The sequence below is a fragment of the Eucyclogobius newberryi genome, unplaced genomic scaffold (assembly GCF_026437365.1).
Source record: "Eucyclogobius newberryi isolate DKJ021-1_F unplaced genomic scaffold, fEucNew1.0.hap1 SCAF_4, whole genome shotgun sequence".
NCBI classification, from domain to species: domain Eukaryota; kingdom Metazoa; phylum Chordata; class Actinopteri; order Gobiiformes; family Gobiidae; genus Eucyclogobius; species Eucyclogobius newberryi.
Genome location: NW_027316056.1, coordinates 20,386,008 through 20,411,820, shown reverse-complemented (window position 1 = coordinate 20,411,820; position 25,813 = coordinate 20,386,008). Strand labels below are relative to the sequence as shown.

Sequence of the window (25,813 nt, the reverse complement as noted above, 5' to 3'; positions counted from 1 at the left end):
GTGAATTGGCTATGAATTATTACTGGCTGAAGTAAAAGTACTGATAAGAGAGAATGAGGCCTAGTAAATCCATGCATATATGTCACATTGTCCTCCCTGGAGACATTCCTCTGTGTGGCGTGTGGTGGTGACTCACAGTGCCATCTGCCCGCGCACACACTCTGATTAGCGGCTGTCACCATCACCGTGGTAACGATGATGCTGACCTGGTCGCGACAGTAGCACGTGAGGTCAGACCGCTGTTAGATGGAGATGAAAGCAGCAGTTTTTGGTGTTAAAAGCCAGTGGAAAGAAACATGATGGAGCAGCTCGGCTCTGCAGAGGTCAATTGTTCCACAGTTTTGGGGCAGCCACAACAAAGGTCCTGTCTCCTCGAGTTCTTCATCAGGATCTGGGGACATCAACTGGTTTTCTGACCTGCCTGAGCTGATACGGGGGCAAATCCATATTGGCATTAAAAAAACAAACATCAAAATCTTAAAATCTCAATCCTGAATGTGACAGGAACCAGTGGTGACGATGTGACTACTACACACATGACACATGTGAATGCGTGAAGAGAAGAGGGGGAAAACATGGGATCATTAGCTGTGGTTCAGAAATGAACTTAGTATGTTTTTATTTCTTTGAAAGGCAACTATTTCATTCTTACCCTTTAATAAATCTATATACAGGTAATCTTACCTTCCAGTATGTTATTTTTTGCCAGCCAGAATCTCAAATGTGAGATGTGCAGAACCAGGTAAATGTCTCTAGAAATAATAAAACTTAATCCTGAATTATCTTGGCAATACATATCAACCCACTCATTTCATTTTGTGATTTAACCGTCTACGCTTCCAGTCCTGACCAAATTGTCTGCGCATTTAAGTTTCAAAGATACTCGCTTGGCACCCTGTAGACCCACGCCTGCACCCTATATTCATTTTCTATTTTCATTCATTGAACTGCAGTAGTAGAAATGCAAATGGAAAGTCTATGTGGCTGAGAGTGGCTGTGGTTACTGTACTTGTGAGAATTTCAGTAGTACTTTCCACACGAGCGATGAAATCCCCTGAAGGCCAAACGCATGTAAACTCTGTGTCATTCATGGAGGAAACTGAGTAAAATAGTCACTCAAAGTATCTCACTGAGGTTGAGGGAATTAGAGTTGGCCAAAAATAAATTACATAACATTTTATGGGTGCAAAAGAAACTCCCAAAACATGTTTGAATTGAAAAAGTTCAACAACAAAAAAGTCTACATAAATTACTTGTGCACTGCTAAAACCGTATGAAACCGTAAAACTTCAATGTTATTATCAAGTTAAATGTGTTGACACATCCAAACCACAAAAGAATGAGTGTTGTGGGACTTCCTGCGATGAGGCTTTTTACCAGTTGTAAAGTTTAGTGGCTCTGGCTCTAAAGGCCCATAAAACTTTCAATGAGTAAATGTTTTTATGTGATAAACAAATTCTTGTAATGTGACATGGTACAGGAAAAAACATGAGTAAATGAACTTCACAATAAACCTGAGGTGACAAAAGTGGATGAATGAGTTTTCCTAAATGTAGAGTCAGCTTGAGGTTGTGAGGATAATGTCAGCGTAAAAGAGGTGACTTTCCTGTCGAAGGCTGTTCCTACTGCAGGATGTGACACTGATACAGGGATTAACAAAATAATCCCAAAATATAAGATTTGCCATTGAAAACAATCCAGTCCCACTTACTATTAAAAGGTATAAAATGAATTAATTTGAAAAGTGTCTGTGTTTTGTGTCACAGGAAGCGAGCAATGTTGATGAAAGCCTTTTTCCTGTCTCTGTGTTGACGCAATGGTTCTGTAAGACAAAAACAGTGCATACATACGAGTTTGACATTTTTAAAGTTTAACCTTTGTGCTAACTTCAAAGATAGTGCGCAGGTTAAAACACTATTTAATGTTTTACTTTTTCTGTGTGTCAACAGTTTTAATCCTGTGTTGAAGCCGCTATTGGGCGTTTGGCTGCCCTAAACATGCCCCCAACCTACTGTGAATGTGTAAGAATACATAGAGGTTTGATGTTTGTAATACTGCCTTAAGGTGACTATTTACTCAGTGTCACAAGTCACAAACATTTTCGGTCTCCATGGAGATGTTATTGCTTTAAAACATCCCATATCAAAATGGCTAAAAGCTCTTTATTAGAAGCTGCATTTGAAGAGTTACTTGACATTTCCGTGGGTTTGTTTGGTGTGAGGGTGAGTGCAGCGGCTCCTCGGGGGAAGGAAGCGTCTGGGGAGGGGCAGGGGTATCTGGGCTGACTCTGCTCCGTCTGTTTACCCACCAACATCCTGCACAAACAGTCCTGCAGTCCTCAGACAGTAGTGACTAATCTGTCAATCTCCTCTGTTCCTCTGGCTCCTGCAGCACGACCTGAGTAACCATGGTCTTTTCACTTATTTACAGCTACACACATTTTTGAAGGATCATACCTTTGATGAAATGCATTTAATAATATATTTTTATTGAGTGACAGGGTCTAGCATATAGTGTTTTTCAAAAATGTTTGAGTCACAGCACACTTTTTTGTTTAAAAGAGTACGCCACATACCACCCACTAAAATAGAACCCCTATATGGAACAGTCTTCCTGAAGATGTGAGACAGGCTTCTACTCTGACAATGTTCAAATCTAAGCTAAAAACAGTTTTGTTTAGCTGCGCATATGACTGAAAGGATTTTTCTTTGCACTCTTCTCTTTTGTTTGTGATTTTATTAGTTTAGAAAATCAGTTGGATTGATAATTTTTAATTTAGTTAATTTTATTGTAGTTAATTTTTATCTTTGCACTCTTCTCTTTTGTTTGTGATTTTATTAGTTTAGAAAATCAGTTGGATTGATATTTTTTAATTTAGTAAATTTTATTGTATTTCTGTAATTTCTTTGTGATTTGAATGCATTTTTCCTGCTGTGTGAAGCACTTTGAATTGCCTTGTGTATGAAATGTGCTCTACAAATAAACTTGCCTTGCCTTGCCCTGTGTCTGTTTCTGTCTATTTGGTAAAGACGATTGCTTTGCACGAGCAACAATAAATTATTAGCATTTTTGTCATGTAATGAATAGAAAGGCCCATGTATCCTTTAGTTGGGCAAACAAACAAATAAATAAACAAACAAACAAACAAATACATAAATAAATAAATAAATAAATACATAAATACATACATACATAATTATAGACTACTTGAAATTCAAAACTTTTTGCTATGTTTTTCTTCAACTTGAGGAATTTGAATACATTTTGGACAATACACGTTAGCACTCCTCGATCTTGTAAACATTAGTAACACTTGTGCCACTGAAGTGTAAAATGGCCGACTGTTGAGGGGATGTGGTTCGACGATGGGAGCAGCTGACAGGTGTGACCTCGAAACATGAAAATATGAAGAGTGCTTCTGCTTTACTCATTCAACAGAGAGGAAGACACAAATGAAGCACTCAAGTGGGAAACACCCTCCACCATTTCCTTCAAAAAAGCATGTGAAAATATGATACGCACCCAATTAGCCATATTTATGTCATTGGTAAGAGCTTCATATAGGTAAACGTATGAATTAAACAAAGTAACTACTCTCTGTTATTAGTGGGATAAGTCCTGTTGAGTAACGTAGAGCCGACTGAAAGACTGACACGAACAAAGAGATGACGAGATCTGATATTGTGCCCACAACAATCAGGGAAATTAAACTAATATTTATTTTGAGAAGATGCCACAGTGAATCATCTGCCTTCATCTTAAGCCCACCCTCTGCATCGTCAACCTGGTCAATGACTGACATTTCTGATTGAATCTACAAATATCTCCCATGCGCTGCTCTTCTGTGTACACTCATTCTTATTCTACTCATCTTTGTCATACCCAAAATACCCTCAAAGTCTGTTGCTGTACTTCCCTGAAAATGTGTTATTGGTGTTGTGTTGTATCTGTGGGATTTTTTTATATATATATAAGGTCAAGGGCCAATCACCTACAGACATTAGCATTTTTTAAATTATCTTTATTTATTTTGCAATCATTCGAACAATAAAAAGAACTACACGTACCACTACAGTGCAACAGTTTACGATGTGCATGAGAGTGGTGGAAGCAAAAAAAGCTCAGTCAATATGTAAAAATTTCATTAAATGACATTATTAATTTTAAAAGGTCAAAGCAAGTATAGCTTATGCTTTGGTATAATTATAATTATATTATCTGGTTTTATACATTGATGGTGACAGAGGTTTGTAGAAAGTCTGTACGGGAGTTCAATGATTTAGATCTGTGCTGCTGAATTTAAAATGGCCCGAGACTTCTCTTACATATAAAGTATGTATAAAGTATTTAAGTTCCATGCAACTTCGGAGCCTGTCTAGTGACACAGCGGTGGAACTGATGATAATTAGTAAAACAGTGCAAATTGTAGGAAGGAATACAAACGTACAGGTCAAAAGAGTGTTTGTATTAAAGATATTTAAGAACTTCATTTTAAAAAGGCGCACAAGGAGCTTCAGGTTTAGAATGTGTTGTTATTCGAAGGTACTTCCCAACAACAATATTCAAACTGTAATATTGTTCGTAAACATTGTACCAGATGCCTTATCTTACTTGTGATACCGATTGATGATGTCACATTTTTACAAACATGTTTAATGTTCAATATGTTCTCTCCAACCCAAGTCATCATCAATCCAGACTCCAAGAAGCACGTTGATGAAACTCTTGATATCTTCTCACGATTTATGTACAATTTAATCGGATCACAATTGTTTTCTTTGTTTCCAGCAAAGAGCATGAAGCTACACTTTTTCACATTTAAAGACAATTTATTTGACATGAACCATTCTGAATAATTAAGGCTGCAATTAAATGAATCAATCAACTAAAACCTCTATTTGAAATAACAAGATTTGATTCATCAAAAAATAGCAACGAGGGAAAAAAAACTGCAGCGGTAGAAGCAAAATAATTGTAATATAATAAATAATATAACCTTGGGATACATATTATTTTGTAGAATTATTTTTTGATTTATGTTTAGTTACCAATACACATTATCCTCGATCCATATATATGTAATAAAATCTGAATATTATGGTTAACCATATCTAAAGCTTTTTAAGGGTCTAAAATTAAATTCATGGTGAATTCATTATTAGCTAAAGCTGGATTAATTGTATCCACAAGTTCAATTAGAACCATATACTGTATAGTCACTGATTCAACATTTGTCTTTTTTCTTTTTCTTCTTGGATAATTGCTGTAAAAATGAAATGGGATCAAAACTTTTTGCCAAATCTGCCATGTTTGATGCATTTATCCCAAACCATAGAAAAAACATAAGAACCTGGAACAACCTGATAAACTTCTGGGTCACGATTGGCAAAACCATTTATCAATAAAGAAAAGAGATGATCCACACAACTGGATCAGCTCCAAAGAGATATGTATTTTGTTCTCACTGTGACTCTCTCAAAATAAATATTTATTTGGCGCTAATCAAGCGTGGATCATCTCTTTTCTTTATTGTGTCTCTTTGATCCTGGACACTCTGGATGTGCATGTTTCTCTCCTCTTTCATCTAAAACCATTCATCACTCAGAATCATGTGTCAGAATACATTTGAATCAATGCTAAGTTTAGTGGCATCTTAAAATCTCCCTCGATTTAAACTGAAAAATCCCAAACTCTATTGGAAAAACTGTCTCTTCCATTGTCACATTCTAGAATTTGAAATCTACTATGCACCACTCATTCATTGTGCCCCTCCATCCGCCCTACTTTCTGTCTTATATCATTTAACACAAAGCTGCCGACTACAAAAGCCATTCCAGAGAAACAGTGCATTGGTGACTTGAATACTGAACATTCTACACAAATAAAACAGCCTTTTTTGAGAAACTTACAACTAAACCGGAAATGCCAAAACAACAGAAGTGCAAATCCAAAGCTGTCAGAAGCACAAGTGGGCTGGGCTTGTTGACTTCACCAAGTTTATAGAATACAGTTTTGAAGAAGAAAAAGGTGTGTCCATATGAATCACGCATGTTTAATCGTAGTTTCATGATGCGGTTTTTCTCATCCTCGAGGCAAAGTTGATCAAACCAACAACAGCAGCAGCAGCAGCAGCAGCAGCAGCAGCAGCACCAGCAGCAGCAGCAGCAGCAGGAGCAGCAGCAGCAGCAGCAGCAGCACCAGCAGCAGCAGCAGCAGCAGCACCAGCAGCAGCACCAGCAGCAGCAGCAGCAGCAGGAGCAGCAGCAGCAGCAGCAGCAGCACCAGCAGCAGCAGCAGCAGCAGCAGCAGCAGCAGCAGCAGCAGCAGCAGCAGCAGCAGGAGCAGCAGCAGCAGCAGCAGCAGCAGCAGCAGCAGCAGCAGCAGCAGCAGCAGCAGCAGCAGCAGCTCTGGGCTCTGACTCACAGTGACGACCGCAACACCAAGAGTCACACGCCCCACCACTTCCCCTCAGCCACACTCAGTTATGTATCAACATGTATCTATGTGTCAACCCAGAGTCAAATATTGTGGGCCTCAAGTTTGGACATTGAATGATTATTTATTGGTCTTTCCTAGAAATTGTGGGCACAAAACTGGACAACTGGGGATACACAGTTGAATGTATGTTGTGTGCACTGTTATCAGTTAGGAATAGATACAAAGTCAAATGCCAGCAGCAAAAATAAAAGAAAGGACAAAACTCTGGAACTATCACTAAGATTTAGTTTGTTTTTTGCTCCCCATGGAGCATTCTTCTTTGGTAGTGTTTCCCATCCATTTTGCCTTGAGTGCCCCCCAAGTTTATGTGTAGAGCACAATTCATACACAAAGCATTTCAAAGTGCTTCACACAACAGGAAAAAATGCATGAAATCACAACACAAAAAAAGAGGGGGGAAAGAAAAGTGCAAATAAAATAATTTCAGTCATATGCCCAGCTTAACAAAACAGATTTTTAGCTTAGATTTGAGCGTTGTTGCATAAAACTGAAACGCAGATTCCACATGTTTAGTCCTGACTCTGACACCAGCAGGAGGCCGGTCCATGTTTAGTCCTGACTCTGGCACCAGCAGGAGGCCGATCCATGTTTAGTCCTGACTCTGGCACCAGCAGGAGGCCGGTCCATGTTTAGTCCTGACTCTGGCACCAGCAGGAGGCCGATCCATGTTTAGTCCTGACTCTGGGCACCAGCAGGAGGCCGATCCATGTTTAGTCCTGACTCTGGGCACCAGCAGGAGGCCGATCCATGTTTAGTCCTGACTCTGGGCACCAGCAGGAGGCCGGTCCATGAGGTCCTCAGAGTCCGAGATGGTTCATATGGCACTAACATATCCAAGATGTACTTTGATGCTAGGCCATGGAGAGACTTGTACACAAGCAGAGCTGCTTTAAAGTCTCTTCTCTGAGCCACAGGAGCCAGTGCAGAGACCTGAGAACAGGACTAATGTGATCATACTTCCTGGTTCTAGTCAGGACCCGAGCAGCAGCGTTCTGGATGTACTGCAGCTGTTTTACAGCTCGTTTGGAGAGGCCAGTGAGCAGGCCGTTACAGTAGTCTAATCTACTGCATGGATAAATCTCTCCAAGTCTGGACTTCACCCACACTCCCGAGTACCTCCTAACTTGTGAAATGATAATTTTTAAGTATGATTCATGTCTTGTAGGCTATTGTCAATTATTGTATTAACTTCTTCATGTCGTGATTGTCTGAATTATCCAACACAAATGTTAAAAGTGATGTAAATTGTCATTAAGATTATTTTTTTTGCTACGGGACAAATAAGTGTACCTTAACCTTAAACTTTTACATTCAGATGCTTTTTAATTCCACCCTCTTCATCTGAAATAATAAGTGCTTGCATACCTCCAGGGGTCCCTGAACCCACTGAAAACACTGAATTAGAATACAGAAATGGGGAATAATCTGTAGACATGTTGTATTGATCAGGCTGTGAATTAAAGAGGTGGGAAAGCTGTTGCCACTTGCTTGTATTAACTACAAAAACACACAGTATATCAGTAGCATTACACGTTATGTTTTTTCATTTATTTAACCTTTATTCACACAGGTAACATGTTTGAGAACTATCTGTTTTAAACCTAAAAAGATATTAGAGTTTTGATGGTTGTTATTCTTCATTGCACATTGTGTGATTCATAATGATACATTTTTGGAGGGGGCAGATAAAAGGTCTGGTAACAATGTTGTGGAGATCAGTGGTTGTCAAACAGTGAGCAGTTTTATGTGTCATCCCCACACCCTTCCATCTTCTCAGTGCACTCACACACACTTCAACAGATAGTTTACAAGGAAATGAATGTGTTCAAATACTTGAAAATGGATCTTCAATATGGAACTACGCACAAAATTAAAGTAAAACAAAAACATTTGCTAATAGTATACTGCCCCTGAATGGAAAAAGTGCACAGTAGAAATGATGCTATTACTAACACCACGGATATAATGATTACGTCTGTGAAGGTGCACTGTGCCACATTTTGAGTGGAATTTATTGCTTTGCCTGGATAAGCCACATTTCGACTGGCCCTGGTCCACCAGACTGGCTCACATTGGCCGCTTCTGTTAATGGCAGTCTGAGTTTCCGTGCTGAGGTCCTGGCTCACAGGGGTTTGCTACATAACAGCCGACGTCACCCAAACATAACAAATGCTTTCTTGCTGAATAAAATCTAAATCATACCTGAATTATAATTTTTCTTTATAAAGCCAAACGCAGCTATTCACAAAAAAGATGTTGAGTATTACAAGTTTGTATCAAGTCACAACCTTTGTTTTATATTTTTCTGCATTGATTTTACTTTTCTGCATATTCACATCTCTTGCATTTTGCTCTGGAAATGTTGTATTTTTGGTCATGTTGCGAGTGCCGTTTGTCGATAAACAGGAAGCAGCAGGTTATTTGACAATATTATGTGTATGGTTTTACTAATTGTACTCTCACCTGTCTTTTATCCAGGTGCTGGTCTCTTATTGGTGTATGTTGTGATTTGTGCTCATTGCTCTGGAAGGCCATTGCAGGACAGGGCGACAGTCTGTTTCAGCAGCTGCCTGTGTGTTTCTTGATATTTACTCAGCATCCCACCGTTTATTCAAGGCCTGGCAGGTGATGTGTTCAACCCAAATCACAGAACAAACCAATCTACTACATATAGACTCTAATCCATCAGAAAACAAGATAAAACGTGCGCGTAATCTCTGAGTACAGCTGCCTCACACCTGGCAAAGCGTGATTCACCGGAAGTGCACCTGGGTCTGTTTCTATGAAGATGATATATGAATGTCTGCTCAGTTTAGGGGGTTTAATCAGTTGTTAAACTCTTTGACCTCAACTGACTTAAGATTAAATAATTGAATTTGGCACGTTAGCGCCCCCTAAGGGAGTTACATGAAATTTTATATGGGGACCAAAAATTAAATGTTATATTTGCCGTGCCGATCAAAAAATGCAATCAGACCCGTGTCATATTAATTCATATATTTACGGCGTAGCCATAGCGATGACAGAAACCTCCCATGTGGGAGGGATACAAATTCCTCCAAATATGATTGAAAATTACTTTTACTTTCTTCAGGGGTAAAATCTTTTTGTTGCAAACATGCTTTGAAGAAACTGTTATATTAAACAAAATTAAAAGTAAATTAAATATATATAATGTAGAAATGTTCTTGTTACTAAACCCACCTAGATGAAGCTTTCGCTCAAATCTATCTCATTACCAGTGTGTATTTGTTTGGTGTATAATATACAGTATATATATGTGTTGTATGTGATTGGACAGAGTAAAGCGGTGCATGTGAGTCATGGACATGACACAGCCTCTTCACGTCTGTCTCACTCTCTCTGATATGTCACTGCAGCACATCACACGTGACTTTGCCCCGGGACACGTGATGGCCCCACCTGTTCACAAAACCATTCATACTCATCTGAAAAATCCAGCTCAAGCTAAACATCATACCGTCTATTTAGTTCTGGTGAATAGTTTATTTGCATTAACTTTGTTTTTTTTATTTGAGATTCTAAATATTGTGAGATAGGGCAAAATATGTGCCTGACCAGCCCCAAGACCAGACGCTTTAACAATACTTTACAAAGATGGTCTGGAATCATATCCAGCCTCCAGTATCCAAAGGGCGTGATTGACAGGCGGATTAACAGAACAGTTATGTATTTTGTTCTGAAAGTTTTTTGAGAGACACATGCTACGAATTAGCGGTGAAGTTAGGAGAGTTTTTTAGATGCCCCCCTATGAGCCGATTCCAGACCCTTCTGCTTTTAAACAGAATATACAAGGGACTGAATGGCTTTGGGAACGTCTAGTGGAGCCCTCTGTCAGTAGGGTATTCAACTCGCACCTCCGGGAGAGCTTCTCCCATGTCCCGGGGGAGGCTGGGGACATTGAGTCCGAGTGGACCATGTTCTCCGCCTCCATTGTTGATGCGGCTGCTCGGAGCTGTGGTCGCAAGGTCTCCGGTGCCTGTCGTGGCGGCAACCCCCGAACCCGGTGGTGGACACCGGAAGTAAGGGATGCCGTCAGACTGAAGAAGGAGGCCTATCAGGCCACTCTGGCTTGTAGGTCTCCGGAGGTCCTGACGGGTATCGGCAGGCCAAGCGAGCCGCGGCTCGTGCTGTCGCAGAGGCAAAAACCCGGGCCTGGGAGGAGTTCGGGGAGGCCATGGAGGAGGACTATCGGTCGGCACCAAAGAAATTCTGGCAAACCGTCCGGCGCCTCAGGAGGGGGAAGCAGTGTCTCACCAACACCGTTTACGGTGCGGGTGGAGGCCTGCTGACCTCGACTGGGGATGTCGTCGGACGGTGGAAGGAATACTCTGAGGATCTCCTTAATCCCTCAGTCACGTCTTCCGAAGAGGAAGTAGAGACCGGGGACTCGGAGGCTGGCTCATCCATCACCCAAGCTGAAGTCACTGAGGTTGTTCGCAAACTCCTCGGTGGCAGGGCTCCGGGGGTGGATGAGATCCGCCCTGAGTACCTAAAGTATCTGGATGTTGTAGGACTGTCTTGGTTGACACGTCTCTGCAACATCGCGTGGCGTTCGGGGACCGTGCCTCTGGACTGGCAGACCGGGGTGGTGGTCCCTCTGTTCAAGAAGGGGGACCGGAGGGTGTGTTCCAACTACAGAGGGATCACACTCCTCAGCCTCCCAGGTAAGGTCTATTCCAAGGTACTGGAGAGGAGAATCCGACCGATAGTCGAACCTCGGATTCAGGAGGAGCAGAGTGGTTTTCGTCCCGGTCGTGGAACACTGGACCAGCTCTATACCCTCCATCGGGTGCTCGAGGGTTCATGGGAGTTTGCCCAACCAGTCCACATGTGCTTTGTGGATCTGGAGAAGGCTTTCGACCGTGTCCCTCGGGGTGTCCTTTGGGGGGTGCTCCGGGAGTACGGGGTCCGGGGCCCTTTGCTCAGGGCTGTCCGGTCCCTGTATGACCGGAGCAGGAGCTGTGTTCGCATTGCCGGCAGTAAGTCAGACCTGTTCCCAGTGCATCCGCCAGGGCTGCCCTTTGTCACCGGTTCTCTTCATAATTTTTATGGACAGAATTTCTAGGCGCAGTCAGGGGTCGGAGGGTGTCCGGTTTGGGGACCACAGGATCTCATCTCTGCTGTTTGCAGACGATGTTGTCCTGATGGCTCCATCAAACCCGGACCTGCAACATGCACTGGGACGGTTTGCAGCCGAGTGTGAAGCGGCTGGGATGAGAATCAGCACCTCCAAATCCGAGGCCATGGTTCTCGACCGGAAAAAGGTGACTTGCCCTCTCCAGGTGGGTGGGGTGTCCTTGCCCCAAGTGGAGGAGTTCAAGTATCTCGGGGTCTTGTTCACGAGTGAGGGAAGGATGGAGCGTGAGATCGACAGGCGGATCGGTGCAGCGGCTGCAGTGATGCAGTCGCTGTATCGGACCGTTGTGGTGAAGAGGGAGCTGAGCCGAAAGGCAAAGCTCTCTATTTACCGGTCGGTCTACGTTCCTACCCTCACCTATGGTCATGAGCTTTGGGTAGTGACCGAAAGAACAAGATCGCGGATACAAGCGGTCAAAATGAGTTTCCTCCGCCGTGTGGCTGGGCGCTCCCTTAGAGATAAGGTGAGGAGCTCGGCCACACGGGGGGAGCTCGGAGTAGAGCCGCTGCTCCTCCACGTCGAGAGGAGCCAGCTGAGGTGGCTCGGGCATCTGTTCCGGATGCCTCCTGGGCGCCTCCCTCGGGAGGTGTTTCAGGCATGTCCCACCGGGAAGAGGCCCCGGGGAAGACCCAGGACACGCTGGAGAGACTATGTCTCTCGGCTGGCCTGGGAACGCCTCGGGATCCCCCCGGAGGAGTTAGAGGAAGTGTCTGGGGAGGAGGAAGTCTGGGAGTCCCTGCTCAGACTGCTGCCCCCGCGACCCGGCCCCGGATAAAGCGGCAGAAGATGGATGGATGGATGAATGGTCTGTCAAGAGGAGGGTCTTCAACTCTATTATTACTGTGTCCAAATAGCATGTGGCTAAAGTTTTGCAATTTCCCCCTGATTTCTTTTACTCAGACATATTCATATAAGTGTGTGTAATGAAAGTTGCTCTGAAGGATATTGAAATCTTCTGATGGAAGCTGGGGGACCCTCGTTTCAAACCGCAAAAGGAGGAGCTTTTTAAATAAAACTAATCCAAAGTTAAGTTCCAGGTGAGCGCACAGCTTTAGAACAGCTTTTTCAGACAGCAAAGTAAAGCTGAGGCGGACCACTCAAGTGCTCCTCTCAGCTCCTTTCTGGCTGACGAAATACAATACATTATGATTAACTGCAGACGGCGTGGAGTGGTCTCATTTTGACACAACGTGGGGGGAACACAAAATACACTCATTTACACACAAAAAAACCCCAAAAGTAGCTCCACTTGAATGAATCAGTAAACATTGTCCTGGCAGCAAACACCCTTGAGCTGTCATAACCCAACATGTAACAGGAGAATAGGAAGTGAGGTCATTTCACACCCCCTTGGCCTCACCTCCAGCCTGGGATTGACCCGCTGGGGGAAATCATGCTGTACTTGTACTTGAACCCCCTACCCGCACATTTGATATATAACAGCACAGAAGATGACTGGTGTGAAGCAGGTATGATGTTTGACAGTGACTAACTCCAGAGCCTTCGCTTCACATTGGCTGAAGCACAAGAATGGCAGTACGTCAGCGCAGCAGCACCTCCTCCTCTGGCATGAAGCCCCAGAATCTCCATGTGGATGTGTGCATTAGAGCTCATGCATTAGAGTAAGTAAGTAATAAGTAAGTAAATAAGTAAGTAAGTAAAATGTATTTGTATAGCACCTTTCACAGACAGAAGTCACAAAGTGCTTCACAAAAACACAGAATAAAACAATAAAACACAGAGGATTTACAGTGAGCAATACACATACAACAATATACAATCAAATCAGTCCCTAAAACAACTGTATTTAAAAGGGTGAATGTGTGAGTGTTTGAGTTATTTTCATATCAACTGTACTGTATTCATGACTGTAGAAGAATATCTATTTGTAAAGTTATTTTACATTTATTCACAAGTTATTTACAGTGTATTATAGTTAAGTAAAATGTTTTGCTATCTGTACTTTACTTCAGTAGTTTTTACATTGGATTCTCCACTTTCACATAGATTTTAGACCAGATAACTGTAATTTTTACTCTTCTACTTTTTCAACTGAACTGAGAAGAATAAAGTACTTTTCAAATGGTTTGAGGGGTTGTTTTTTAGCACGTTCATGCGTAAAGCTTTTGACTTCAAGTCTCTTTAAGCAGACAACGTTATTAATGGATAGTACACTTTTATACTTGTACTACATGACTTTTACTCAAGCCCATCTGCAGTTTGTACTTCCTCCACCACTGTTCATTTATTTACCTAATGAATTCAATGTGCACTTACACACATTACACCCTCTATAACATTTTCAGATGTAAAGCTGGTTGTCTGTTTTCTGTTTTAAAGTACTTCCAGTTCATATTAAAACAAGTAATAAAAACATGCCTCTGCTTTGTTGTTATTGTGTTCGTACTCATTGTAGCGCGCCCAAAATGTACCGGTACCTCTATAACAAAAGTAGTGGGCTTTAGTAATGGACGACACTGCCAAATGTCCCTGATCTCCAGCTCTGTCAGACCTGATCCACTCACAGCCTCTTGTGGTCAACAGGAAATGACCACAGCCTGAATCACTCTGCCAGATACACACTTCTTATTAAATAAAACCTCAATATGACACGTTTCTTATTGACCTGATTATTAATTTTAATGTGTATGCCGTCGTCAACATATGCTTTCACACCAACCATTATTTAAAAAAACATTTGTGAGACGCCTGGCAAGCGTTTAAGTGTGGCTGTCATTTCTGTGAAGTGCATTACTCACAGCGGAGTCAGTGTCACACAACACGTGATGTGTGCATGCCTTTACTGAACATCACTTATTATTATTATCAATTATCAATGAACTCTTGAAAGCCATCCTTTGCTGAAGAACTGAAATTAAAGCTCTCTGTGCCACAATTGTGTTTCATTTTGGATGTTTTTATTGGTGGAAATTGTGCGTCCTTACTATTAATGTTACAGGAAATGTTGTTCCTATTTCTGCTTTTTGATGATATTTATTGACTTGATTAGATATTATTTTATATATATTTATACACATAAATAATACATCAATATTGCTCCACACTGTCGTAACAGGACACCTGTTATGACAGTGTGCAGCAATATTGATGACAACACAGTTTGAGGTCAGTGATCAGTGAATGAATGGACTAAAATCATGTTATTTCAACTGTGAAATCTTCTTTGAGACCTGGACCGTGTTACGCATGCGTGACAACGTGTGACAACGTATGACTCATCTCTCTCTCTCTCTCTCTCTCTCTCTCTCTCATTTTCATTTACAGTCATTTCTCAAAGTCGTTTTTCAAGACAAATATCAGTGACCTGTTGAAAAGACATTTGGTCCTGAGAAAATGTTGGTCTGCAGCACTCAAATTTCCTCATGTTTTGTCTAGTTTTGGGTTGGTTTGGTGGTTTAGTCCATGTGGTAAATATTTATCAATCAAGTGGCAGTTTGCAAAGATATATTGAGACAGAAAAGGTGAAAAAAGCTGAGTTTTAAACACAGAATCCTTGTGTCTGTTATCTATAAGCGACAAATCTTATACACGTAACTGACACAGTTTAAACAATCATAAAAATTCAAATACATCACAATAACGTCACCAAAATAGAGAAATTGTGGCGGAAATATTTAGAACATTTGTACATTTAATATATTATTAGTCAAATGTTAAATATAACAATGTTCACTGCGTTTTAGTGAAATGTCTAAATTATATTTTTGCAATAACATAAATAATCATTGGCCCAATCTTGCAGGCACAGATTAATAGAGTAGATAATTAATTGTTTTAATTGAAAATTGGTTTACAGTGACTCAAAAATGAACGCATGCACTGAGCTCAGAGTCTGGAACAAAAATGTCTTGATCAATTTCTAATCCTTCCTTAAAAATATAAAAAATCTGACCAAAAAAACAGTGCTTTTCATACATGACTCATACATGAATTGTAATAGGGTTAAAAGTCCTTTATAAGTATAGCATGTGTGTAAGATGAGTTGTGTTCTGTGTGTGGCGAATGTGACGGTGAGATGATCATGAGCGAGGAGGCTAGACACAGCTCCGCGCGGCGCCTGTTGAGTTGTGCGTCATCCTGGTCTCGAGCAGATATCACACCGCGACACACACATGCCCTCACAATGTAAAATACCAGGACTGCATGTGTAATAGTACTGAGTGTAACAACCTAACAACGAATAATACACTTCTATACGCAAGAAGCATGATTCACAGGCTGGGGAAGGGGAAGCAAGAAGAACAACGTGTTATATTCTTTATCTATTCACTATTCAATAAGGCTGCAGTCTGGACTCAGTGTCCTGCACCGGCAGAACCGGCAGAAGCAGCAGAACGGCAGAACCAGCAGAACCAGCAGAACCGACAGAAGCACCAGAACCAGCAGAACTAGCAGAACCACCAGACCCAGCAGAACCACCAGACCCAGCAGAAACAACAGAACCGGCAGCACCAGCAGAACCAGCAGAACCAGCAGAACCAGCAGAACCACCAGACCCAGCAGAACCAGCTGAACCAGCAGAACCACCAGACCCAGCAGAACCAGCTGAACCAGCAGAACCACCAGACCCAGCAGAAACAGCAGAACCGGCAGCACCGGCAGCACCAGCAGAACCAGCAGAACCGGCAGAAGCACCCGAACCAGCAGAACCACCAGACCCAGCAGAACCAGCAGAACCAGCTGAACCAGCAGAACCAGCAGCCTCCTCCGCCTCTCCATCTTCTCCTCCCCCATCACCAGCAAAGTTTCCTTATGGAACAATTCTCTCATTGATTGCACAGTGGGCTCATAATGGACTCGCTCAGTGCCAGTACTTCCAGTCTGATCATTTAAATCTCTTAAGTCAGTATAAAATCAGGCCGTGAAGGGCAAGTTGTGTCTGACAGGATGTTAAAGACTTTACAAAAGGTGAATACGTCACCAAAGGACATGTGTGTTTATAAAGGACGAGTTTGTGTCTCAGTGCTAATGTTAATTCCACTGTTGAGGCGTATAAAAATAAAGATAAACATTGAAAAATAAAACATAATAATCTTCATATAAAAACAAACAGACTATAGTATCACTATGTTCAATATTTTGATAAAAGTTAGCATTAGCCTTGAGACACAATGAGCTAACTAGCGCTCATTAACCTGTTCCAAAAAAAATTCCAAACAAAATTCTTTCTTTGACTAAAACAGGATATAAAATGACATTTATTAATCTAAGGTTTAGCTTGGGTCTAAGATAAGATAAGATAAGAATATAGCCGCAAGCGGCAATGATCGGCCCTCGCCACGCCGCCGCCACGCCGCCGCCACGCCGCAAGAGGAGCCCCAATTGTCCTTTTATTACGCCTACTGCTGAATCTGTGACGCTGTCACATCTTCTCCCCTTTGTTTTACCATCAAAAAGCTATTTTATTTTGAATTCTTGGCAAAATGTGCGGCTTTGCCGCACAGACACCGTGACTCTTTGAATGAAAATGTGGATAACTTTTGATGGTCCACCCCTGAAGATGAGTCCCACCAAATTTCAGGTTAATAGGGCTGACGCCCTGGGAGGAGTTTGTGAAAGTCTAAAGTGTAAACATGAAAGGTTTCGGTCATCGTTACGGCAACGCCATAACAATTATGACATGAGTCATTGACTTTTTTGATGGGGATGCTAAAATTGAGTTGTGTGTCAAATTTCATATAATTTCGCAAAACTAAACATTTAACCTCCATATAAAATCTGTAGGGGGCACTGTGGCGCCAAATGAATTTATTTCACTTCAAGTAGGTTTAGGGCAAAGAGTTTAACAACTGATTCTAATTTGACGCAATTCGGACTTTATCTGCGCAAACGGCAGAAATTTTAAATATGGGAGATTTCTGAAATTCTAGCTACAGTTTGCGGCTTCGCCGCTCAGAGACCGTGAGAGGTATCAATGTAATTTGGATAACTTTTGATGTCCCACTCCTCAGTAGCATTTTCACCAAATTTCAGCTTTTTAGGGCCAACGCCCTGGGAGGAGTTTGTAAAAGTACGACGTTTGGAAAAACTCCGAAGTCATGTTTAGCCATTTTTGAAGCAATATGGCCGACATTTGGTTGGGCGGACGGCATTGCCGTAATAATATTTTTTACTTCTCTTGTCACCATCTACCTCTGCGCCAAATTTCATGATTCTACGATCAGATTTTTTTTGGGTCATTTCCCATCTCTCAATGCATTTTTGGTACATTTGGTGGCGCTGACGCGCCAATTTTTTTTATTTTAGAAAAGGGAAATAGCCAGAATGTAGAGAGGCACGATTTTTAGAGGTGTGCAAATTTTTGTGACTTTTCGTCAATGTTCACTGGGTGAAAAATAGGGGGGTTGGTCCCGAGAAGAAGAAAGAAAGAAAGAAAGAAAGAATAATATTCCGATGCGAAAACAATGTTTCCCATTTTTCAAATATCATAAACTATACATTTTCGGAAAGCGCTCGCGCTTTCCTACCTCATGGTGTGGGTCCCTGGTCACTGACGGGTACTTTCGATAATTTTGAGTGGGCTCCGCCCACTTTGTGTTTTTGGCCCTCTATACAGTAATAATGTTCAATTTTTGCATTACATGCTTATATGCACGGAACATGCAAGAGATGGGGAACGTATTCGTGAGCTACTTAGCGCAAATGAGTGCTTTATATGGGGATGACGACCGCTTCGCGGTCGTCATCCCAATGTAAAGTGCTCGTTTAGTGCGAACTTTTGCACGGGCTTCGCCCGTTTACAACGGTAATGTTCCATTTTCCTACAACTAATTAGTATGCACGGGGCGTGCATGAGTGGAGGAGTGCGTTAGTGAGTGTTTGGAAGTGGGCGAGCGCTTCGCGCTCGATTTCGTGCGCACTACGTGCGCACTTTCGCAGCCGTGCTTCGCACGGCCTTACGAGATTAATAGGCCTCTCGCCAGCTTGTGGCGCTCGGGCCTAATAAGCCTATCTTTGTCCCGCAATGGGGAAATTCCAGTATTGCAACACAAAATAGGTACAGAAGTAAATAATAAAGAACAGATAACTTATAAAAAACTTAAAAAAACACGTTCTTATATTTGACACTTTCAAACTGTCATGTTTTGGCACATTTTCAGTCAGTGGGCGAGATACTGATGGAGTAATGAGAGGCAAATGAAACAGAATGTGCCAATCATGAGTCACCCCCAAAAAGCAACTACATCCAAATGTATCATGCAGATTTTGGCCCTGATGACAAAGTTAACCGATGCAGTGACAGAAACAATTGTAATTTAAGTCAAAAGAACAGTGAGGTAGCAGTTTTATATTTTATAGTGTGGTATAAGTAATGGTTTGTTGCACTAGCTTATTGTAGAACATTATTCGGCCCGAGTGCCACAAGCTGGTGAGATGCCTGTTTGTCTCGTGATGCTGTGCAAAGCACGGCTGCAAAAGTGCGCACAAAAGTCCACTTCCAAACGCCCGCTTACACACTCGCCAACTCATGCATATCCCGTGCATACGGGATGGTTCAAACATTATTGCTGTAAATGTTGAGAGTTCTAAACAAGTGCTTTACATGGTGATGATGACCGCTTCACTCGTGTGTGTTGAGTCGATCACTCATATGTTTCCCAACTGTGCGATGAAGCTGCAAATACAGCAAGAATTTCCTTGTGTTTCTGTCCCTCCCTTTTGTGTGTCTGTGTTCCCTCCCACCTGGGATGGCCACCTATGGGTGTAGCAGCTCCTCACATGCCCAAAATCATCAATCACCAGCATTAAAAGAAGAGCAGCTCCACAGCATCTCCTCGCTGCCGGAGCGGGAATCTGAGTCGTCTGGTGGTGAGTTTGAAATGTCCAAGCAGATGGAGCACAAAAATAAAAGGTAAAAAGATAGTTTGTCAAATGATTCGAGTTTCTTAAAAGTAGAGAGTTGCTGCTTGTTGGAATGTTGGCTGTCACTAAGGATGACGGCCTCTTCAGTGACCCACATACATTGGGCCGTTTTATTCACCAGGAAGAAGGGAATGTGAGATCTATTAAAGTGACTCGGAGTGGACTTGTAATTATTGATTGTGCCTCAAAAGTGCAACAAAAGAAAATGTTAGAAATCGAAATACATAAAGAATGGCAGTGTGTTAAGTGCTTCCCACTTGAGGCTGGGGGAGGGAAGAAAGGGGTGATTTCAGGGGTGTCAATCGATGCAAAGGATTTTATGAATATTGTTGGTGTTCGTGATGTTACGAGGATGATGAAGTTTAGTGGGGGAAATATTGAAGAGAGCATTTCACTTTGTCTGATCTTACAAGGTGACCAATCCGATAGAATTAATTTAGACTGCGTTTGATACCGTATCTGACCATACAAAAGGGGTTCGTTGAGATGTCATTGTTGCTAAGAATATGGACATAGACTCGGCTTGTACTAGAGTGAAGTGGTGTGCTAGCTGTGGGATGGAAGAGTGTGAGAGGAGTGTGTGGAACATGGAGCAGTGCCAGTACCTGCAGTGTGGAGGGTCGCACCAGGCCGGGGCAGTGGGATGCCCAAGGAGAGAGCTGGAGAAGAATGTCAGCAAGCCAGGAGTGAAGGAGAGAAGCACGTATGCAGAGGCGGTTAAATGTATCGAGAAGAAGGAGAGAAAACCAGAGGGAACAAACGGCTGTATTTCTGTGGATCTCTCTTGCTTTCATTGCTGTGGTGTGGAGTTGTACCAGTGGAAATCAAGGAGGATCGCAATAATTTTGGAAGCTGCAGAAAGATATCTGAAAGTGGACAGTATGTCAAAGGAGGACCGGGCTCTTGCGATGAGAGGAGAGTCTGACCAAGCATCAAACTGAAGTGGTATTATGTGAAGAAGAAGAAGAAGAAGAAGAAGAAGAAGAAGAAGAAGAAGAAGAAGAAGAAGAAGAAGAAGAAGAAGAAGAAGAAGAAGAAGAAGAAGAAGAAGAAGAAGAAGAAGAAGAAGAAGAAGAAGAAGAAGAAGAAGAAGAAGAAGAAGAAGAAGAAGAAGAAGAAGAAGAAGAAGAAGAAGAAGAAGAAGAAGAAGAAGAAGAAGAAGAAGAAGAAGAAGAAGAAGAAGAAGAAGAAGAAGAAGAAGAAGAAGAAGAAGAAGAAGAAGAACTCCTCGGTTAAACTACAGTCATTGGTAGACGTCCCACTTGGCTTCTCCAATGTACAAATTAGAATTACAGTGACTTGTTTTTGTCTACCTTCTAATCTATCCGCCTCGCTGGCCTCCTGCTCCAACCCTCACAATATCATTCATTCCATTGTTCAAATAAACCATCATCTGCTCCTTTTTGCCTTCAGCTCTTGGGTACAATTTAGATTCATGACGTTTTGAGCTTGCCTGTAGTCGTGGCTTTCCCTCACTCTGGGTTGTATTTGGAGTGATTCTTGCATGTTTGCATAGTCTTAAATTGGTCTGCGTTTAAAGCTTGAATAATTCCGCTCATCCATAACTCTTTTTTTGTAAAACATTTTGTCTACGGTACTCCAAGATGTATGAAAATCTACTGCTGGCTCTCAGAAACGGCTCTCAATGGTCCTGTTTCTATCAGTAAATGTTTTCGATCAGTTGTGCAGTTTTGTCATGAACAAAATGTAGCACAGCAATGTATGTATTTGTTAAAGAAAATACATGATATGCCTTCTGCAACTACAATGAATGAGTGAATGTTAAGTAGGACATGACATCACCTTGTGTCAGTGTCAGTCTTATGAAACAGACAGTGACACATCGTCAGCGAGGTCTTTTTGCAGCAGTGGCATATAAGCTACACAAGTCAGCACGTTTGATACGCATTCGATCTGCTGAAGAACGGGGACTCACCGATGTCAGGGACGCACTTTTCAGGAGGAAATGCAGACAGGAAGTTAGCTGTTAATCATTAGTTAGTGAATGTAGTTGAAGTGTCCTTGTCTTGCCACAGGTCCATCAATGAACCATTTACTTTTGTTCAACTCTGACCTTGTGAGTGGAGCATAACTAACCTGACGGATGTAATGGACATTTTTTGACTATACTGTTTACTCTCAACTGAAATAAACACAATTAAGCCAATTTAAAGAAAAGCTGAGGTTGAGCAAGGCTTGAGTTTACAGTTGCAAATCCCAGTAACCAAACTGCTTCAATTCCTAAAATAAGTAAATGATCTACTGTCGCAAAATAAATATCTTTACAGACTTTTTGACGCTCTTATCTGATCTTAAAGGTAATTTTGTTGAATTGTGGCACAAGCAGTACTGAATGAACTATAGGGATCTCTCAAATCACTATTTGCTGCTACTGTCAGTTGGTCCCGGCTCAAAACATGCATAAAAAGCAGTGTTTTTATCATTTGGTTTTGACCACACAACATGGCCTTTTGTAAACCCACTAGTACGACTTATTGTTCACTGCTATTTTTAAATTGCTGTTAGAAGACACTGCTTGAACATTTGGTCAAACTCGACTCCCCCTCATCAGACTTTTGGCCAGCAAAAATCACAAGTTTCGGGAACTTTCTCTTGTTAGTTTTGTTTCTGTAATAGCTGGTGATACATTTCACAGGGAAACAATGATAACAAAAAGTAAATGAGAAGATTGCAGATTGTTCCATCTTCACACTTGAACAAAGTACTTTTCCCTCACGCAAACACATTTTAAAGATGCAACTTCTTCAAGCCACCACTTGTAGATGGTATAGCTTTACCTGTATGTTTCACAGTGTGGCATTAAACATCTCATACAAATCTCCATAGAGACGGGCCACTAGACAAGTTACAGGTCAGATCTGAATGCAGGTTTTTCAAGGCTCTTCTGCTGACTTCTCAATCTTTCAATCAGTGGTTTTAAAGTTGCACTGTGTAAACGTTCTGGTTGGAGGGTCTGCCACTTGTTTGTCTCCATAAAACATAATTTATTTGCCTGAAATGTTCGACAGCATGGTGTTAAACTATCACCATGGACACAAGCTATAGTGCACTGAAGACCTGGGCGTGTAGGCCCAACGAGGGGTAACGTCATTTAAGTTGATTTTCCACATGAAAGCCATCGTGAAACCTTCCTGGGGGAGTCGGGTAAAGACAGGGGTGGTCTGCCCTGCGAGGTTCTGCGCCTGCTCACAGGAAGTGCATTTCTGTATGAATGAGACAGGTACCAGTCCCACAGATTGCACACACGTTCATATTCGTCAATGCAAAACCTGCTGATCGTCCCGGGAGTGTCAAGGCTATTTGTGTCTGGGCAAAGCAAGTGGCTAACTACATGCAGCGTCAGGTGGAAGCTCTTGACAGGTTTTGTTTGGCGGCTGACTCACCTCACTGATATTCCCTCCAGGCTCTTGCTCGTGTGTTGGAGTGAAGCCAGTGGAAGAGGATGACTGTGTGACTCGTGACGCCACTTGAAGGCATCTCTTGTGCGATTGGACGCCGCAGCCTGCCTTTGACAGTGTGACCAATCTCCAACACTCTTTAACCAGCGCGACATCTGCAGAGAATCACAATGAGTGCTTAAGTTTGTTTATCTTGCTGTTTTTACATTCTGACTTTCAATGTTGATCTTTTAGTGCATGCACTGGTTAAAAACAGGACAGATTTTAGCATTGGATCATGTAAAACGTCCACATCCAAATCATTCTAATATATATTGAGCTCAGTGCACGACATGAAGCACATACAGTGGTTTGCTTATAGATTGAGCCTCAGATAAGGTGCAGCTTTAATAACATGGCTGTATAAAAAGTAGCACATGGATTCTCTCTGACTTCAAAAATGGGCTAAATGTCAAAATGTAATAGCACGATTTTCTTACGGCGAACATAGGCAGAGGAGTGGACTCAAGTATGGACTCGAGTCAGACTTGAATCACTATTTTGTTGATTGAGACTTGACACATGGACTCAGTTTTTTAAAAAGTATTTAAAACTGTTTTCTCTTTGCAGTTGGTCTAATAGCTGTGACTTTACATTGCAAAAATATGATGTGGTGCAAAGCTTTGAAAGGCCTTGAAACTCAAAGCAGACTTGTGGGCCACAGACTTGACTTGGACTTGTATGAGACACCTCAGTTTAGAAAAGTGCAGAGCCAAGAACAGCAGAGAAAGACATTTCATATTAGGAGTGAGTGTGGAAGTAAATTGTGATATCTCTGCCCTCCAAACAACAGTTGGCCCTGTGCGTGCAGAGACAACCGCCAATCATTTTGAAACCCAGGAAGATCAAAAGAAGTGAGTGAATGAAATGTGAATATGCTAAAAGGCATCTACAGTACAGTGTCCACTGCAGTGCTGTATTTCATGTGCAGCCAGCCGTATAATCCAGCTCTGCATCCTCCAAAAGAAAACAGACATCCATCTTGTAACATCACTTCAAACCATTGTGTCCTGCAGACGATCATATTCATGTATTAACTCTATATTTATGCCAGAGGGAAGGATGTGGAGCCTGTACCCTTCTCTGGTGGAAGGGTGTATTTTGAAGCTCCAATGGGACAGTGACTCATCCTCGCTGAGCCTGACTGACCACCTCCATTCACTCAGGCCAACATTACAGACCAACTCCTATTGTCGCATCTTATTTCTGCTCTGTAATAGTTTGAGTTCACGCAACATCACACCATTCTTTAATCCGTGTAGTTTTACATGAGCCAGAGCAGACTTCTGGTGAAATGTGTTGTTTAACCGGGTTTATGGTTCAGAACTCTGTAATTACTGAGCCGATCTACATGAAACAAAAGCAGGCAAAAAGTTCAACGTCTTCTCTGTCTGCATAAATACACAAAAGTGCAATTATTCAACTCCAAAGACATGATTGTTCCCATTCAGACGTGAGGTTAACCGGACAGGTTTGTGGAGTCAGTCTCTAATTGATATTGAGATGGGTCAACATTTGTGGATTTCTACTTGAATATATATTTTTTTCAAACACAGTAAATCCCCCATACAGTGACACAGGCCCTTATCACTGCGCTTATGGCGTCAGTAGAAATAGAACATGAATTCAATTGTGGTGCATTTGTTTTTATGTGAAGTAAAAGCTTCATTGCTGTGTTTTACAGGCTTATTATGGCCAACACATTTCACCCAACCTCCCACATTGTACAATGTTGGGCTTTTAAAAAGGGTAGGTCCTGTATATTTTCAATAATTTGGCTGCGTGTGATGTTTTCCCTATATAACAGTCACCCCTCACATTTGAAAGGACATGGCGTCTACATTATCATTTATGGCACAGTGTGGGCCTCCTGTCGCTCTGAATAGACGAGCTGCGCCTCATTTAAAGACATCTTTCATAAACACAAAAAAGGATGTGAGCTTGTGCTTTTCATCATTGTTGAGAGACAAATGTTTTTCTTTATGAGTAAGTCCTCTCTTAACTGCGTGGGACTCTAATGTAAACTGATGAGGACAATGTGTTCAGAGAAGGCTTTTGTGGGACAGAGAACACTGAAAAATACATGTTGAGTGCACTGCTTGAAATACCCTACAATTAGGATGACTCTGGACCCCCTCAAGCTTCAAATAATGTCGAGTTATTTATTTCTAGGTACTTTCTAGTCATGGCGCAAGTTCCATGTTGATTGGATCCGCGGTCCTTTGGCGCCATCTAGTGTCACATAAGAAAACGGCTTTCATCATATGCAAAATGTATTTATTTTTCTCATCATAAGACACATTCACTGATCAGTAGTCTGTGATCCTTAGGCCTGTTGTTATGACAATTTAGGCCTTGATTTACTGTAGGTGAATTTCTACGTTGACTTGTGTTTAATAAATAACAAAATGAACAACGATGTAAATGGATCATATTGTTGTGACTTGTCTCTGTCACGATAACAACTATGGAATTTTCCAGACTATCTAAGCCATTTAAAAACAAGCAGAAATATCATTCCCTCTAGATGGCACCAACGCACTGGTAATATCCTTTGCCCAGCAGCCTCATTTTGTAAACGTCCCATTGTGTCAGAAGTGTTTATGATAAATTATATGTAGCAGTTTAATCTAAATGTTATTATTTTTTAATCCTTGTGCAGTACAGTAGTGAATAAGCACTGAACATATGCATGTGAAAATCATCATTACACATGCGCAGGACTTCTCAATGCTATAATAAATGTATTACCACTGCAAAACCAGTGATGTTGTGCACTTGGGAGGTCGTGACTGTGAAGAGTTTAGGGCCT

At 41.7% G+C, this 25,813-nt stretch overlaps 1 protein-coding gene across 1 annotated transcript in view; it reads right to left on the bottom strand.

Moving 5' to 3' along the window:
- Positions 1-4,653: 4,653 nt before the first annotated feature.
- The window catches only part of crebbpa (CREB binding protein a), a 347,948-nt gene continuing 326,788 nt past the window's right edge, over positions 4,654-25,813 (bottom strand). The window contains exon 32 of the mRNA XM_072462365.1: positions 4,654-4,671. The gene's annotated coding sequence lies outside the window, so the exon portion shown is untranslated. The remainder of the gene's footprint in view (positions 4,672-25,813) is intronic.